Raw genomic sequence first — 15,921 nt, 5'->3', positions numbered from 1 at the left:
CTTTCTCTTCCCTCTTTTCTGCACGTCCCAAACTAGTGGGAGACCCCCCCCCCCCCCAACCACAACCAGGGAGTCCCCGGCCCCCTCCCTGGAGCTACTTGCATCTGTCCCGAGGCGGAGCCGGCGGCTCGCTGCGCCCCGCGGGGCGGCTCACGCGAGGGGTCTGCAATCCGGAGGGGGAAGCCCAGAAGGGCCATGGAGGCGCATCCCTTACCCAGGTGCCGCCGCGGCGCGGCCCGCTGCTCGGGGGAGGGGCGATGGGCCGGGGGCGGGGGCAGCGGCGGGCTCCTAGCCGGGACCCGGCGGCCCCGGGTCTCGCGCGGCTTCACGCGACAACCCCCCGCCGTCGGAGGTGGCCCACGTGACCGCGCGCGTGGTGACAGTGGGGAGGCGGGAGACAGGAGCACGAGGGCGTGCGTGCCGACGCAGCGGCGCAGGTGGCCTCGGGCGCCGCGGGCCAGGGCCTGAACGCGGACGGCGCGTCTGTGCGGCGCGGGCTACGCTCGTCCTCGCCCGCTCCGGTCACTCGTTTTCAAGTGTACAAAAAGCACGGACTACCGTGCGGACAAATGCTCAAGTGGGCGAACGCTAGGGAGCGTTCCGGTCGTGAAAAAGCGGGGGCCCGGGGCGTGGGTGGGCCCCAGACTGCGACCCCTGACTCTGGTACCTCGGCCCCCGCACAGTGCCGGGCAAGGGCGGAAGGAGGGCTGCCGGGCCGCCGTGGGTGGGAAGCCGGAGGCACCGGCGCCCCCGCGCCCCCCTGGGGGCAGAGCCCACGGGCTCTGTAGCGTTTCCCGAAGAGAAAGCGCGCCAGCAGCCGTGGCTCTGCGGGGCCGCTGCCGGGGCCCCAAGCGTCAGGGCTCTCGCATCCGGACCCCGGGGCCGTTAGGGCCGCGGCCTCGCCGACTCTGCAGCCGTGCAAGCACAGCAGCTCCCGAAGCCCGGGGGCGCCCCGGGCCCTCCCCTGCCCCTTGCACAAGTGTGTGGGAGCCCCCCCCCCCCGCCGCCGGCAGCCCCGGCGCCGACGCACAAACTTGTTGCAGCCGCGGCGGCGGCGGCGGCGGCGGCCCGTGCCCTTAAGAGCAGCGAGCGAGCGCCTGAGCAGGGAGTGGGTGGGCGGGAGGGGAGGAAGGGAGGGGAAAGCTGGCGGACGCCGCCGCCGCCGCCGCCGCCAGCGAGCGGGTGGGCAGACCCTGAGTCGCCGCGTAAGCGGGGCCGGCTCAGTGCGGTGCGGCAGGCGCGGCTGTGCGGCAGCGGAAGTCCTTTGTTGCAGCGCAGTCCCTGGCAGAGCAGGAGCCCAGCTCGGGAGCGGCCGGAGCCCGGGGCGCCCTCGCTGCCGCCCTAGCCGGGGCCCGCTCGCTTCCTTGCGCCCTTCCGCCTCCCCCCGCCCCGCCACCCACGGCCCAGCCTCGGCAGCCCCAGACCCCGCGGCGGCCGGTGAGTGGATCCCGGGCGCGGGAGGGTGGGGGTGGGGAGACGGGACGGGACGTTCGCACAACTTTGCTGCGCGCTTCGGCCTGGCTGAGGCCCGGGGAGGGGTGCGAGCACACGCGGCGGGCTGCGGGCGCCGGGCCGGCCGCCCCCGGGGCCTCCGGGGCTGCGAAGGCTGCGGCCGCCCCGGCCGCCCCCCCCCCCCGGGCCCGCCGCGGACGGATCCCGAGGTGACTCCGCTCCTGTCGTTTTCTTGTTTTGCTTTCTCGCTCGCTTTCTCGGCGGGAGGCGGGAGGGCTGCGTTTGAGTGACGTGCCCGGAGCCAGCGCGGAGCCCCGCCGCGGCGGGAGGGGACCGTCCCGGGCCCCCCCCCCCCCCCCGCCAACTCCGGGGCCGGCGGGCGGGGGCGGACGCTGCACCCACCCGCGGCCCCCGGGCGGCCTCACGGCGCGCTCTCGCCCGTGCTCCGGGAAGCGCGTGGGTTCGGAGCCCGGAGCCCGTGGGGTAGAAAAAAATCCTTTTCCGCCTTGGCCCAACTACAAAATGGTTAGCGCGAGGCCGCGCGGAATCTAAGTCTCGAGTTCGATTCCGCCCCTCCCATTGACGCCGCCCAAATGTCAGTTTTAGTCAAACAGAAAAAAAAATATTTTTTTTTTCCTGATTGAGAATGAGAAAGGAAGCCTCTTGCCCCCCCTCGCTGAGGTGGGCCTTTGTTTTCGGACGCGCGGCCCTGCAGCCTCGCCTGGCTTCTGTTCGTGGCCCGGGACGAGTCTTAAACGTGGCAAGTGTGTCGGGAGTGCAATGCCACACTGCAGAGAGGCTGCGCCAGCGTGTGTGGACCGGCCGCGAGCGGCCAACTTTGGGAGGCTTCCAAGGGCCTTTATGGTGGCTCGGAATCGATCCCTTAAGCCAAAGTTGACGTGTTCGCCAGGACACGGTTGCCCGACTGTAGGAGCCTTGGCCCCCCACACACACACCGAAGCCCTGGGGATCGGCCCGAGGCCAAGACGGGAAATCAGGAGAAACGGGGGAAACTGAGACCCCCCCCCAAAAAAAAAGCCAAAACTTTGGTGCTGGAATGGTGTCAGCTATCAAGTCCTCAGAATCTTAAAGTTGTGGGATTTGGGTTGGTTTTTGTTTCTAGTAGCGGGCAGGTCGTAGGCCGGCTTAGGAGCCGGCTGGTCTGCTCCGTTTAAACTAAGGGGACGAAATAGCAGGAGCAGACCCCGGCCTGTGTTTGCATTGATGTTTATTCTGTCCACCAGTCACCATTCCTTACCAAGACGATGACGTCATGGTGGCCTTACTTCTAGTTGAACTCGTCTATTTGCCACCCTCTCTCTACATAATAGTTTTGTGAGGAGTCCAAGGACTGCCCACACAAAAGGGAAACCATGCCTCCACCGAGGCCTGAGACTGGCGAAGCAGGAAATCGAGCATTCCACCCAGAGTTGAGCTGAGAAGTGGCCTGCTCCTTGTCCCTGCCGGCCTTGGAATGGACTTTCCCAAAAGTTGAGCAGCGCCACGCAAGGGTGGATCTGGTGGATCTGCGTGGCCCCAGCAAAATATAACTGTGCCCCTTTATGTGCTCTTGGTACTGTGATTGACATTGCATTTATGTGTAGGTCATCTACAAAGGTAAGTCCCATTGTGTCACCTTGTTTATTCTTGTCTCCCTCAGGGCCTCCCAGCACTTTTTGTGGCAAGATGTTTAATAAATGCTCTCTTCTCATTGTGCTATTGTGTCTGAATTTCATTTTAATTAAGCCCTCCAAAATATTGGGATTTGTGGTGTGTCCCTTCTGAGGGGAAGGATGTAGTCTTTATACACCAAAACTGTCTTCCTTTTGCTCACCATCCTCATCTAACAAACAGCTAGGTGACTTAGTGGATAGAACACTGGCCTTGGAGTCAGGAGGACCCAAGTTCATCCTCAGACCTATGACTCTTACTTAGCTGTGTGACCTTGGGTAAGTCTCACTTAACCTTGACTGCCCCACATCCAGGACTATCTCCAGTAGTCTTGATTCACATCTGGCCTCTGGACCTAGATAACTCTGGAGGAGAAAGTGAGGCTGGCACAGCACTCAGTCTAAGTCATGGGCTTGTCATGGCATCCCCTCCCATGGTCTTCTTCAAGAAAGAAGGACAATTAAATTTTATTATGGAGTTAAGCAACTTGCCCAAGATCACACAGCTATGTAATTATTAAGTGTCTGAGGCCAGATTTGAATGGGTCCTCCTGACTCCAGGGTTTTCTATCCACTGCACCACCTAGCTGCCTTTCCAAGCTCTTCTATTGCTAATTGAATGAGTAGCAGATGCAGTTTTGTAAGCCTTTCCTACCACATTAATGCTGATTACTTGTTTATCAAATCTTCTGTTTGGTCATTGAAAAACCCAGTTAATATCAGGCAAAGACATTCTCTAAACAACATAATTGAAAGTTTTAGCAAATGAAAAATGGTTGTTTTGTTTTTCAGTGGGGTATGTGCTTAGTAGGAAAACCAAAGTTATAGGGTCTTATTTTCAACTTAGCAAATTCAGAAAGTAACTTTTACCAATTCATCCTTATAAACAGGCTCTAGAAGCTGAGTAAAGCTAAGCAAATTCACATAAGGTTGATTTGTAAACTAACACCAGATGATTATTATGAGGGGATGTGCCTGTTCTAAAGACCAAAATGTTCAATCCCAATGGCCAGGATGCCCTCTTCCTGGGATCAAGGTATTTGGAAAGCCTAATCAATAATTAAAAGATTTCTTGAGATCATGAAATCTGTAGAGTGGGGATTTGTAACCAACAGGTCTCAAGGGGAGAAGGAAAGCATAGGCCTAATTGCAACTGTATATTGGTATCTAGGTACCTAACCTAGGAACACATAGCTGGTAGCATTCTCTTTATTAAAGGTCAGGGAGATTTAGTGGGCAAGAGCACTGAATTTGAATATTAACCCTAAAATTTACTCTTTGAATAGCCTTGAGTTGGCAGATAGTATCCTCATGTAAAATGATAGCTTTGGTCTGAGTAATCTTTATAACTCTAAATTCTGTGTTCTTAAATAAAAAGTTTTATTTAAAGTACAACATTACTAATTTCAAGCCAGTATCTAGAAGACAATGAAGATATTGCATAGGATCCAAAATATAATACCTAGAAAGATATTTCTAGCAAATTGAATATTTTTCATCTCTGTAAAATGCATTTATTACTTTTGTTTACAGATCTGGATTATTTTTTCAAATATCTTAACTATTGATTCTGTAAACATAGTTGAGAATAGTTCCTGCCCTCATATAATCAAAAGTTTTGAAGAGATAAAACAAATGTATAACTATATTATGTAAGATTGTATGATTAAATGCATAATAAATTTGCAAAAACAAAATAATGTGGCAGCAGGAGGATTTCATTCTTTAGGGACCAGCAGAATAATGGGATGTTCCATAGCAAAGAGAAATTTGAATTGGACTTTAAAAGATGGGGCAGGAAGTGAAGAGGGTAGACAGACATAGGGAAATAATGTAACCAAAAGTAGAGTCCGTATGAGAAAAAAAAGTGTGTATATTGGAATATTGGACTCAAAGAATAGTCTAGGTTCAAACTCCAAGCTTCAGGTATTTACTATTAGTCAGAATCTCTTAATAGCACCACCTTTCTCTTTGGGTTGTTGTATTTTGGTTTTGTTTTTGCAAGGTAATGGGGTTAAGTGACTTGCCCAACGTCACACAGCTAGGCAATCAAGTGTCTGAGGCCAGATTTGAACTCGGGTCCTCCTGACTCCAGGGTCAGTGCTCTATCCACTTGTACCACCTAGCTGCCCCTGGGTTGTTGTATTAAATGAGATGTGTGAACTATTATGATGGGAAAATGCAGAACATAATTCAGTTATATTGGAGCATATTAATAACAACCAACATTAACATCTCATTTAATCTTTAGAAGCATTCTTTGAGATAGGTGCTACTGATGTGTTGGAGCAAATAATATGAGAAAAGGTTGGAAAGCCACAGAGATATTAAGAAGACGTAGGACCTTGGATGGAGTAAAACTGGAGTTTAACCCTAATTCTGGCAATAAGAAAATGAAAAATTTTTGAGGAGGACCATGCTAGATTATTCTTAGAATAAGCAGATAGGGAGCAGAAAGTCCAGTTAGGAACAATGGCAAGAGTTGGTAATGAGACCGTGTAACTAGCAGTGGGAATTGGTGAAAGAGGAGAAAGATTGTGATGGGAGAAATCCATGGAACTTGTTAATTTGGCCTCCGGTTTTCCCAGAAGCAGAGTAATAGGGGAAGATGTATTGTTACAAGTTAGAAATGGCAGTGGACAGATGGGTCAAGAAGATGGAGTGTCAGTGAAGTCCACCAGAAAAAGAGGAAAAGTAATAGTTTTATTTACACATCACTTTATACTTTTTTATCCTTTTAAATAGCTCAAGCCCCAACTTCTAGTGCTATCCATCCCCAAATTACCATGGGTTTGTTTTATATAACTGGCACTGTACTTAGGGAAGACATGTTGTCTTTCCTGATAGAATGTAAATTCCTTGAGGGCAGCATTTTTTTTTTTTCATTTTTATCACTACATCCTCAGAACCTAGCATATAATACCTATAGCAACTTTAATGCTTATTGACTGATAAGATATGAGTGGTAGATCCAGGAAGAAAGCAATAATAGCTGTCAGCCCTTTCAGAGACAGAATATACCCACAAAACTGAATTGAAAATAAAAGTTGAACACTTTTGGCCAGGGCCAGAATGAAAGGAGAGAGAGAATAGAATAAATGAGAGTGGGGGAAGAATGGTAACTGTGGGGGGAAATATTGAAGCCAACTTCTCTGGTGGACTTATGGTAAAGAAAGCAACTCACCCCAGAGACAGCCATTGGAATCTGATCACAGACTGAAATACGTTTTTTTCTCTCACTATTCTTGAGGTTTCTCATCTTCTTGTGGGGGAGAGAGGGGTTTATGTTTACTGTTATAACAAAATTATTGTAATAATAGTAATAAGTTAAAGTTCATTTGCAAAAGAAAATTTAAAAAAGAAAATAAAGGTTGAAATGATAGGAAAAATATATGCTTGATTGTTTTTGCTATTATACATTCCCTGGGAATGATACAAGGCTTTTGAATATGTTATTGAATCTGTGATCTCATCAGTGTGTGCATTTTCTGAAACAATAGGGAACTCAACTCATTTGTTTCTTGTACTATGACTAGGTCCACAGCCACAGGACTTTCCCTCTGTATTGTTGGATATTGCATGGATATCCCTGGATCCTGAGGGCTGTCTGCAGGTTATCACATGATCTTAGAATATGATAACCTTTTTTGTCCCTATCTTCAACAGTCTCCTTAAAGTCTTTACTAGATTTTTCAATAGAACTTTACTGCTTCCTCATACCTACAGTGGTTTCCTCTCTTGCTCTTGAGTGATGTGACTAATTCTGAAAAGACTATGCTATGATTTGTAGCAGATTTGTTTCATTGGAATATTAAATCATAATTTGATGTTTAAAAGAAGGACCTTCTGGAGAGAACTTCAAGATCATTAAAAGCACTGCCATTTACCAAAAGTAATTCAGGCTGCTCACCTCCTCTTAACTCTTGGTCCTGGTCTATCTATGCGCAGCATCTATTAGATTTACTTTTGGATTAGTTCTGTGAGCTGTACATCCACCTTTTTGTAGTCATCACAGTAGGCTCTTGTAGTCCCTACATGTCCCTGCCCATGGGACTGTAAAGATGTGGTCTCCTGCAGAATTTTGTTTGTAAAAGTTTACCTATTCCTTTTCTCCTGCTTTTATCAAAGATACCCTTCATTGGGGTGGCTAAATGGCGCAGTGGATAGAGCACTGGCCCTGGAGTCAGGAGTACCTGAATTCAAACTTGGCCTCAGACACTTAATAATTACCTAGCTGTGTGGCCTTGGGCAAGCCACTTAACCCCATTTGCCTTGCAAAAACTTAAAAAAAAAAAAAAGATGCCCTTCATTATTCTCAAAGATTTTGTAGGAAGAGAGAAAGTAACATGGATTGATATGTTAAATATATTTAAAGATTTAAAAAATTGAGTTAATATTTGTATATTCTCGGCTTCTTTATTTCATTTTGTTTTGTATTAATTAGGGTGTGTGTGTGTATAGATATTTATGTGTGTGACTTTTGAGTCAGTGATTCTACTATATATATCTGTATATTGCAAAATGTCCTAGAACTAGAATAAACATGAACATGAAAAAAGCCACATGTGAGAAAATATTATAACCACAAAATAGGGAGGGGGGTAATTCAGTAAAATCACAACTAAAACATTAGCTGACTTGGAAATGCCAAAGAGGAGAGAAAAGCTGAGATACTCTCAGAGCAGGGAGAAGTGTCTCTTGGGACTTCATTCATGGGAACAAAGTAATTATGGGCATTTAGAAGTCCCTTGAGTTGAAGGTACATAAAAAAGAGATATTTCCTGTGTTGTTTTTTTTTAATGGGGGGGATTGCCAGAAGGCATTGCCTTTTAATGGAGGCAGTCGTTGTTGCCTTTTTAAGAAACTGAGATATATAGAAATTGCTCTTAGCTACACATAGAGAAAATCATCATGTTCTATCACAATCAACACATGCATTGTTTAAACACCTGCTTACCCAAAATTCCCCTCCCCTCAAAAGATTACTATTCCCAAATTGATGACATTCTATTGGGGTAGCCAACTCTCTCAATTAGATTGTGAGCTTCTCAAAGGCAGGGACTATCTTTTGTGACCTTTCTTTGGATCCTGAGGACTTAACACAGTTCTTGCCTAACCAAATATGAGACAGCTTAAGAGGGAAAGAGCATTAAGCACCTGGGAGAATCGGGTAAGATTTCATCTAGAAACTGGCTTGTTGAAGAAAGGGAGGAATTTTTTTCCAAAAGAATATGCCTTCTCTCATACCTCCTTCTCACTCAACCTTCCCTCTACCTTGAGAAAGCAAAAAAAACAAACTCCTTGTGGGAAAAAAATCAGGAGTATGAAGAGTATGTGTGTGTCTGTATCTCTGTCTATTCTGCCCCGAATCCATCACCTCTCCATCTGGAGGTGGGTTAGCCTTTTGGAATTGTGGTTGGTTGTTGCTTTTTTTAGGGTTGCTTAACCTTTCATAGTTGTTTGTCTTTACAATACTGTTGCTATTGTATATATTTTCTTAATTCTCTCAGGAAGTGAGGAAATTCTCTGAAGTGGAGGTGAGAAAGGAGGATTGGAAAATGACCAGTACAAATACACAGAGACAGGAAATGGAGTGTCATGAGTGGGGAACAGAGAGGCAGCCAGTAAATACTACCAAGCCACAATTCATGCACATTTCAGATGAAAAAAAATCAAGTCAAGACTTTACTATTCACTGTCTATCATTTTAGAAAGACCATTTACCTTCACCTTACCTCAAGTCTCATTCCATCCAAAATGCATCCCATACAGTTCAAGCACTTGAAAATTCCTAGAGTACCCTATCAGGACTTCTAGAACCTTTTTACTCTAATTTAGTTAGGCATAACTGTAACAAATTTGACTTTTTTTTTCCCCTTCCATCAACAGACTAGGAACAAATTAGGATAGTTAAAAGTCTAGAGACTAGCTCATTAGTAGAGTGGTGTGACAGGAACTTGAAAAGGAAAAACTGAAAATAATAAAAACAAAATACCACTCAGTTTTTATTCTTAGGAAAGCAAGAAGGAATATATCTAAAATAGTTAAAAGTTTGACCCTGAAAGGATGCTGAGTGAATGAAGAATTATAAGTATTAATGCTTTTAACTGACATTAATTCTTTACAACATCCTACCCAATGGTATTTGCTTACAAGTATTTGCATGTATATTATAATATAAATATATTATTCTGCATATAAATATCTTGAAAACTGAAAATATTCTCATTTTATCTTTATATTGTTAATATCCACAAAAGTGACTTAGACCCAGAGTTGACCCCCATTTCTCAAAAATCATGACAGCAAAGCAAAATTATAGTCAGTCCTGTCCAACTGGGAGGACTTGAATAGGGCCCAGACTCAGACTCTCAAATATGAGCTTCATTGGGATTGGAGAGGCTGAACCAGGATCCAACTAGATAGCATAAAGCTTTCTGTTTCCTGTGAAATGTTCTGTATTTTACGATGAACTTTTCAGCAACAAAATCTCAGGTTTTTTACTGAGGCAAAGGAGACATTTACAATTTTTTGGATGAATACCCCAATTAATCTACTCTAAATAATAGCCAAAATATATATATAGTGTTTTGAGTTTTGCAAAGTACTTTACCAACATTATTTCATTTTATAAATGGGAGGTGGGGTTTGTTGCATTCATTTTACATTTACATTTTGTATGTAAAGAAACTGAGGCAGACAGAAGTGAAGTGATTTATCCAGGGTTACAGAGCTCATAAGTATTTGAGGTTGGATCTTTTTGATTCCCAGACACAGCCCTCTATCCATTATTATGCCCAGACTCTTACTTCTATGCTTGATGGATCTGTGATCCTTTCACTGTAAGATTTGTAGTAAAGATTCAGACCCATCTATGCCTGCCCCTTTTCTTCCATAAATATTTCATGGGAGGGATTCATGGGCTACAAAGAGTCTGTGGGCTTTTCTGTTTGGACATTATATAGATAACTGGATCATCTGGCAGTTATACCATCCTGTCAATTAGATGGCTAGCCTTTTTATTTTTTCCAGTCTTCTCATTTTCTTCAGTATATTGTTGCTTATACCTACTACATGCACCTCTCCATTGCCTTCTGGGTGACCAGTAACTTGAATTTTTCAGAATTTTGACATTTCATGACTTATCAGAAGAATATTGTTTCTAAAAATAAATATGTTTCAGGAAGACATTCGCGGGTCTTTAAAAGCATTATCCAGTTTTCTACATTTAATCTAGGGCACTCTCTTCATTCTATTTAACTCTGGGCCCAGCTCTTGGACCAGTTGCACTGCTTGTCTAAGATGATAGATAGAAAGAGAATGAAAGAGAGAGATTCATTTGTGGGCTGGCCTGAAAACCTAAAAAAGTATAACATCTCAGACCCAGAAGACATTACAAATGAATTTTTAAACACAGCTGTTTTGCAATTAAGGAATATCCCATACTAACCCAGAGGAGCCCTCTACAATTTCTCTCATCTAGTAGCCAAACCAGAGAAAGAAATTAGTGATCACATACTTGGGTAACTCAGTGCAGCTCTAATTTTATGGATGGGGGTATAACCCTTCTATCTTTGTAGGTCACAACTCAGTTCATACCTTTTCATCTTCTTGCCCACATGCTTCTATACTTCCTCTGTACAGAATCTGTCCAATGCAATAAAGACCTTCTGCTCTTTTAATATTTCACAGGCTATTGTTAGTCCTTGGGGTAGCTGAATGTCCATCCCACTTCCTTCACTAGTCATAGATGCTCTTGATGAACTCTTCTATACTTCTTTTTGTTTCTTAGTTATCACAGTAATGTTCTCCTGCACCCTTACACTCACCTTTGGACCATCTAGAATTAATACTTCTTTGAGGTTCACGATGTTATTATTTGTAGACAGAGAAACTCCAAGAAAATATACTTTCCAAAAATGGGTTTTGATGGTAGGGAAAAGGTTATGGTCATAGAAAGTACTGTATAATTTTCAAAATAAGTTCCAAACCATTCTTATATGCAACTCTGGGTCTAGCTCCTTTCTATTGTATGTATGTATATAGCCAGAACCACTCAGTCTGCTGAATTATTCCCCTACTTTGTCTAGTACATAATAAGAACTTAATAAATACTTGTTCACTATATCAGAGGCAAATCACTTAGTATCAAGAAGACTCCTGCCTCCTTTACTTCCTGCCTCAGACACAATGGCGACTTAACAGTTAAAATCTCAAACTCCATAGGAGAGAAGGCGGGGAGTGAGACTTTATAGTTATTTTAACTTCCCTTAATCTCAGTTTCCTCATCTGTAAAATGGGCATAGTCCTTTCATTGTTCATATAAATGACTAAGATACATGTTTTAAAAAATAAAAAGAGTAGACAGTATCCCTCAATTTCCAGGCCCTAACCTCTTTCTGGACAATGTGACCCCTTTCAGGGCCATGTGACCCCTTTGACAGTCCGTTGAAACCTATAAAGTCCTCAGAAAAATGTTTTTAATTGCAAAATATTATGCATAGCATTACAAAATGAACCAATTATATTGAAATATACTGTTAAAAATTTTAAACTTCATGGGCCCAGGTTAAAAACCTCTGCTCTGGTTGAATTTATGGTGTACATATATGCTGTATTATAAAACTAAACATGGAAATACATATCAGAATAAATATGTATTAAAAATTGTTGAGACTCAGAAGGACTTCAGCTGAATAACTCAAAGAATTGAAAGTGAGTTGACTATTTCTCCTACTGACACTGAACACCTCAAATTTGAAAGAGACCCTCAGAGACCACTTAATCCAACATTTACTGACCAAACTATTGCTGTTACTAATTGATGACTGGATATACATCCTCTGCTAGATCTCCAATAAAGTGAAACCCAAGGTAGTCTCTCCTTTTTCAGATAGTTTTGTGATTGTTAGAAAACTCTTATTTATATCAAGAAGAAAATTTGACTCAGCATCTTATAATTATTAGTCCTACTTCTGTCCTCTGGGTACTTGCAAAACAAGTCTAATTAATTACTCTTCCATATGATGATCTTTCAAATACTTAATGACCCAAGATGTATTCTTCTCCAGGCTAAATATTCCCAATTCTTTTGACTTGATTCTTAAATGTCTCCAAATACATCAGTTTGTTCAAGTCTATAAAATGTATGCAATTTTTTTTTTTGGTTGTGGTTCATCCAGGACAGTAACAAGTGTGATTAACACTCTTTATTCCTATTTTTAACTAATCCTTTTTTTGGTTAGAACAGTAACACCTTGTGTAAATTTCTTTTTTTGCCCTTTTCCATAATGTAAGTACAATCTATGCTTGGGTTGGACCCTAAAAGAAAAAAACTACTCAGAAAACAAATCATAGGGTTGTTATTTGTATTACAAGATAACTTATTACAAAAAATTCTCTTATGTCGTAGAGGAAGCCACTCTAAGATTTGTTTTACACAAAACCATTCTTATACTTGGAAACAGTCAACAGAGAATTTAAAGCCATACTGTAATGCCTATTGAAGATTAATAAAAAATCATCACACACCTTGCAGATTAGTAAATGGGAAGCTGGAGGGGCAGTGGAAAGATAGGTTCACTGATGCACAGTTGGTGGAGTTGTGAAATAATTCAACTGTTGCGAATATTGTTTTGGAATTATGCAAGAAAAAGTGACCAAACTATCTATGACCTTTGAGCCAGTGATCCTACTGTTAGATATTCTTTGTGGTAGCAAAGAAGTGAAAGCAAGTAGATGCCTACCATTCCAATAATAATGGAATATTGTTGAGCAGTAAAAAATAACAAATGAGGGATTCAGAAAAGCATAGGACCACTGAATCAACTGTATGAATTTTTGGAAATGGGAGCCCGACTTGGGGGCAAAGAAAATCCCTCTGAAGCAGCTTAGTTCTCTTTCTTAGAGCAAGTAACTTGCCCAGGGTCACACAGCCAGGATATATTAGAGATAGGACCAGGTCTTTTTGGCTTCAATTAATAATAGTTCGCATTTAAATAGCAACCAGGACAGTAAGGTATTGAAGTAGATAGATAGAGCACTGGATTTGGAATCCGGAAGATTCATCTTCATCAGTGCTGATCAGTCTTTAAAGACACTTATCAACTGTGTGACCCTGGGCAAGTCACTTAACTGTTTGCCTCTGTTTCTCATCTGTAAAATGAGTTGCAGAAGGAAATGGCAAATCATTCCAGTATCCTTGCCAAGAAAGCCTCAAATGAGGTCATGAAGAATCAGACATGACTGAAAAACAATAACACAGAGCTCCTATTGTGAGTTGCACATTATATTAGGTGCTTTACAAATAGGTCATTTGATCCTTTCATCAATCCTGAGAGTGAGGAAACTGAGGCAAATGGGTTAAGTGTCTGAGGTTAAATTCAGGTCTTCCCAACTCCAGGCCTCTAGCCCTCTGCCCATACCACCAGCTTAAAATCCACTATTCTGCCACACTTTTCATATACTGATACAGAGCAAAATAAATACAGAGAACCAGGGAAAATAGTTATACAAGTTTCCTAGATGTGCTCACTGATTATAAAAAAATCTGTAAATTAAAAATATCATTAAAAGGAAGTCATACAGGCGGCTCAGTGGCACAGTGGATAGAGCACCTGCCCTGGAGTCAGGAGTACCTGAGTTCAGATCCGGCTTCAGACACTTAATTAGCTAGCTGTGTGGCCTTGGGCAAGCCACTTAAACCCCATTGCCTTGCAAATAAAGGGAAGTCATACTCTGAGAACTGCTCCAAAAAATCAATTAAGAGCCCCAAAATAATGAAACCTACTCTCCCTCCTAACAGAAGTATTAGCAGGACAAAATATCTATTATGCTGTCAGTTCTTTTTATTAAGTTGTTTGAGTTTTTTGTCACAATAAAAGGTTCAACCTGAAGAGAGGAGTGATCAAAAATTAAAATAAAACCTTTCTAAAATGTTTGTGGAAAATATTCAAGAATGAAAATGTATTCAATGAAATCCTCTTTATCCTTACACTCTTTACCACCTCCAGTTCCTTTATCCTTGATTTTTCAACTCCTTTAATCTCCAGAGTATTGTAGTACTTTCCCTCTAATTTGGTACTTTTTTTCCCTTCTATTCCAAAAACTTGAAAATATTAACTTCCCACCCACCCCCATACACTTAGCCAGCAAAGGACATTTCAAAATGTTCCCAGCTGAAAACAAGGAGATTCAGTGTAAATCCATTAAAAATTAAAATGCCAAGGTCCATAAGAAAGAAGATGGGGAGGACCTGAGAGCCATCTTTAATTATCTGAGGAGCTAGTTGGAGGAAGGTTCAATGACTTTTTTTTTCCCCTTGGTTGAGAGAACCAAGAACAAGAGCCATACTTTCACTTGGGAGAAAAAAAATTTCTAATACTTTCTAACAATTAGGTTTCCTTACTAGAAATCTTCAAGCAGAGGCTGGATGACTATTAGTTGTGTTACAGAAGGGAGTTCAGTTCAGCCATGGGTTAAAAAGTCATTTAGTCATTCCCAAATCTTATGTGATAACTTTAAGTATATATTATTACATAAATCCTGGTCCTTTGAGAGCCACAGGTTTTCCAAGGTGCAAGAGACTTAAAAGACAATATAGTTAAATTCTTACCTGTAAAAAAAAGCCACCCCTCTATTATGAGCTCAAAAAAAAAAATCCAACCTTTGCTTAAATACCTCTGGTAAGGGAGGTGTAGGGGAGAACACTATTATCACCAAAGGCATTTTCATTCCACTTTTTTTGAAAGTCTGTGGTTAGGAAGTTTTTCCTCAAATCTCACAAAAAGAGGTTGCACTCTTACCCATACTTTCTAGTTCTTTTCCCTGGGGCCAAACAATCAGTCTGATCCCTCTTCTGTAATTCAAATACTTGAATCATCTATCATCTTCTCCTGAACCCTCCTTTTTCCAAACATTCTCATTTCCTTCAATAGATTTTATCTCTATACAAAGCATGAATTCAAGACTACACCATCCTGGTTTGCCTTTCCTATATACTCTCTGCCTTATTAATGTTTTTCCTAAGACATGGAAGGCAGAGCTGAGCATAATATCTATTACAAATGTGATCTGATCAGAGAGAGCAGAGTCAACCACTTTGAGGTAATTGGCTAGCATGGGGTAGGTGAGTAACAAGTAATAGAAGTTTTTAAAGTAATTATCTCAACTCTGAAAAGTAAGACTGGAACCTTGCAAATGGTGACAAAAAGCCTGTGAAAAATTAAATAAAAATCCACTGCTTTAGTTCCATCAAACTATTTTAGAACATTACAGAAGTCCCTCAATTAAATCTTGCTGCAGTATCAGAAGTTTCAGTCATCATGATGGAAACAAAAGTAACTGAAAAATCATAACTGCCTAGCTTGTGCTTAGCTAAATGGCTAGCTTATTGAGCCCAATATTTATATTCTAAACAGGCTGAGCAGAAGAATCCAGAATTAAGTAGATAGTATTTTTGGAAATTGCCCTATAATGTTATATGATACAAAAGCTTTATTTTACAGCATTAGTCTCCTGATGATTGTATGTCTGATATAATCCATGTTACATATAATGCCAAAAAAAAGATCAATGGAAAACTGGATAAGAGACATAATTGGGGTGTATAGTACCTTATTAATAATGACCAACATAAAGTAGCATAAAAGACATGATTCAGAATATATATAACTGGAAAAGATGTAGTTAAACATATGAAATATGAAAAAATTGATAGCCTAAGTGGAAACCCCCATGTTGAAAGACTGAGAGGAAGGCCTCTTAATGTCTTTCTTACCAGAATACTTACTGGAAAAAC

At 42.5% G+C, this 15,921-nt stretch overlaps 2 protein-coding genes across 15 annotated transcripts in view; one reads left to right on the top strand and one right to left on the bottom strand.

Annotated features, from left to right (window-relative positions):
- ZBTB25 (zinc finger and BTB domain containing 25) overlaps positions 1–15,921 on the bottom strand; it is a 107,040-nt gene that overhangs the window by 54,602 nt on the left and 36,517 nt on the right. For 7 of the 13 annotated variants that reach the window (XR_012478242.1, XM_074236153.1, XM_074236152.1 and 4 more), the window contains exon 1: positions 103–204. The exons of 4 other annotated variants lie outside the window; for them this stretch is intronic. The gene's annotated coding sequence lies outside the window, so the exon portion shown is untranslated. 2 more of the 13 variants (XM_074236150.1, XM_074236144.1) reach the window with 2 other exon arrangements.
- Positions 1,228–15,921, top strand: part of ZBTB1 (zinc finger and BTB domain containing 1) — a 36,649-nt gene continuing 21,955 nt past the window's right edge. The window contains exon 1 of one of the 2 annotated variants that reach the window (XM_074236136.1): positions 1,228–1,437. The gene's annotated coding sequence lies outside the window, so the exon portion shown is untranslated. Of the gene's footprint in view, positions 1,438–1,897; positions 3,070–15,921 lie in introns of those variants that run through there. The other variant, XM_074236137.1, reaches the window with a different exon arrangement.

Source organism: Macrotis lagotis, chromosome 4 (assembly GCF_037893015.1).
Source record: "Macrotis lagotis isolate mMagLag1 chromosome 4, bilby.v1.9.chrom.fasta, whole genome shotgun sequence".
Classification (NCBI taxonomy): Eukaryota; Metazoa; Chordata; class Mammalia; order Peramelemorphia; family Peramelidae; genus Macrotis; species Macrotis lagotis.
The sequence above is the reverse complement of the archived record's forward strand: the minus strand, read 5'-3'. Positions and strand labels throughout refer to the sequence as shown.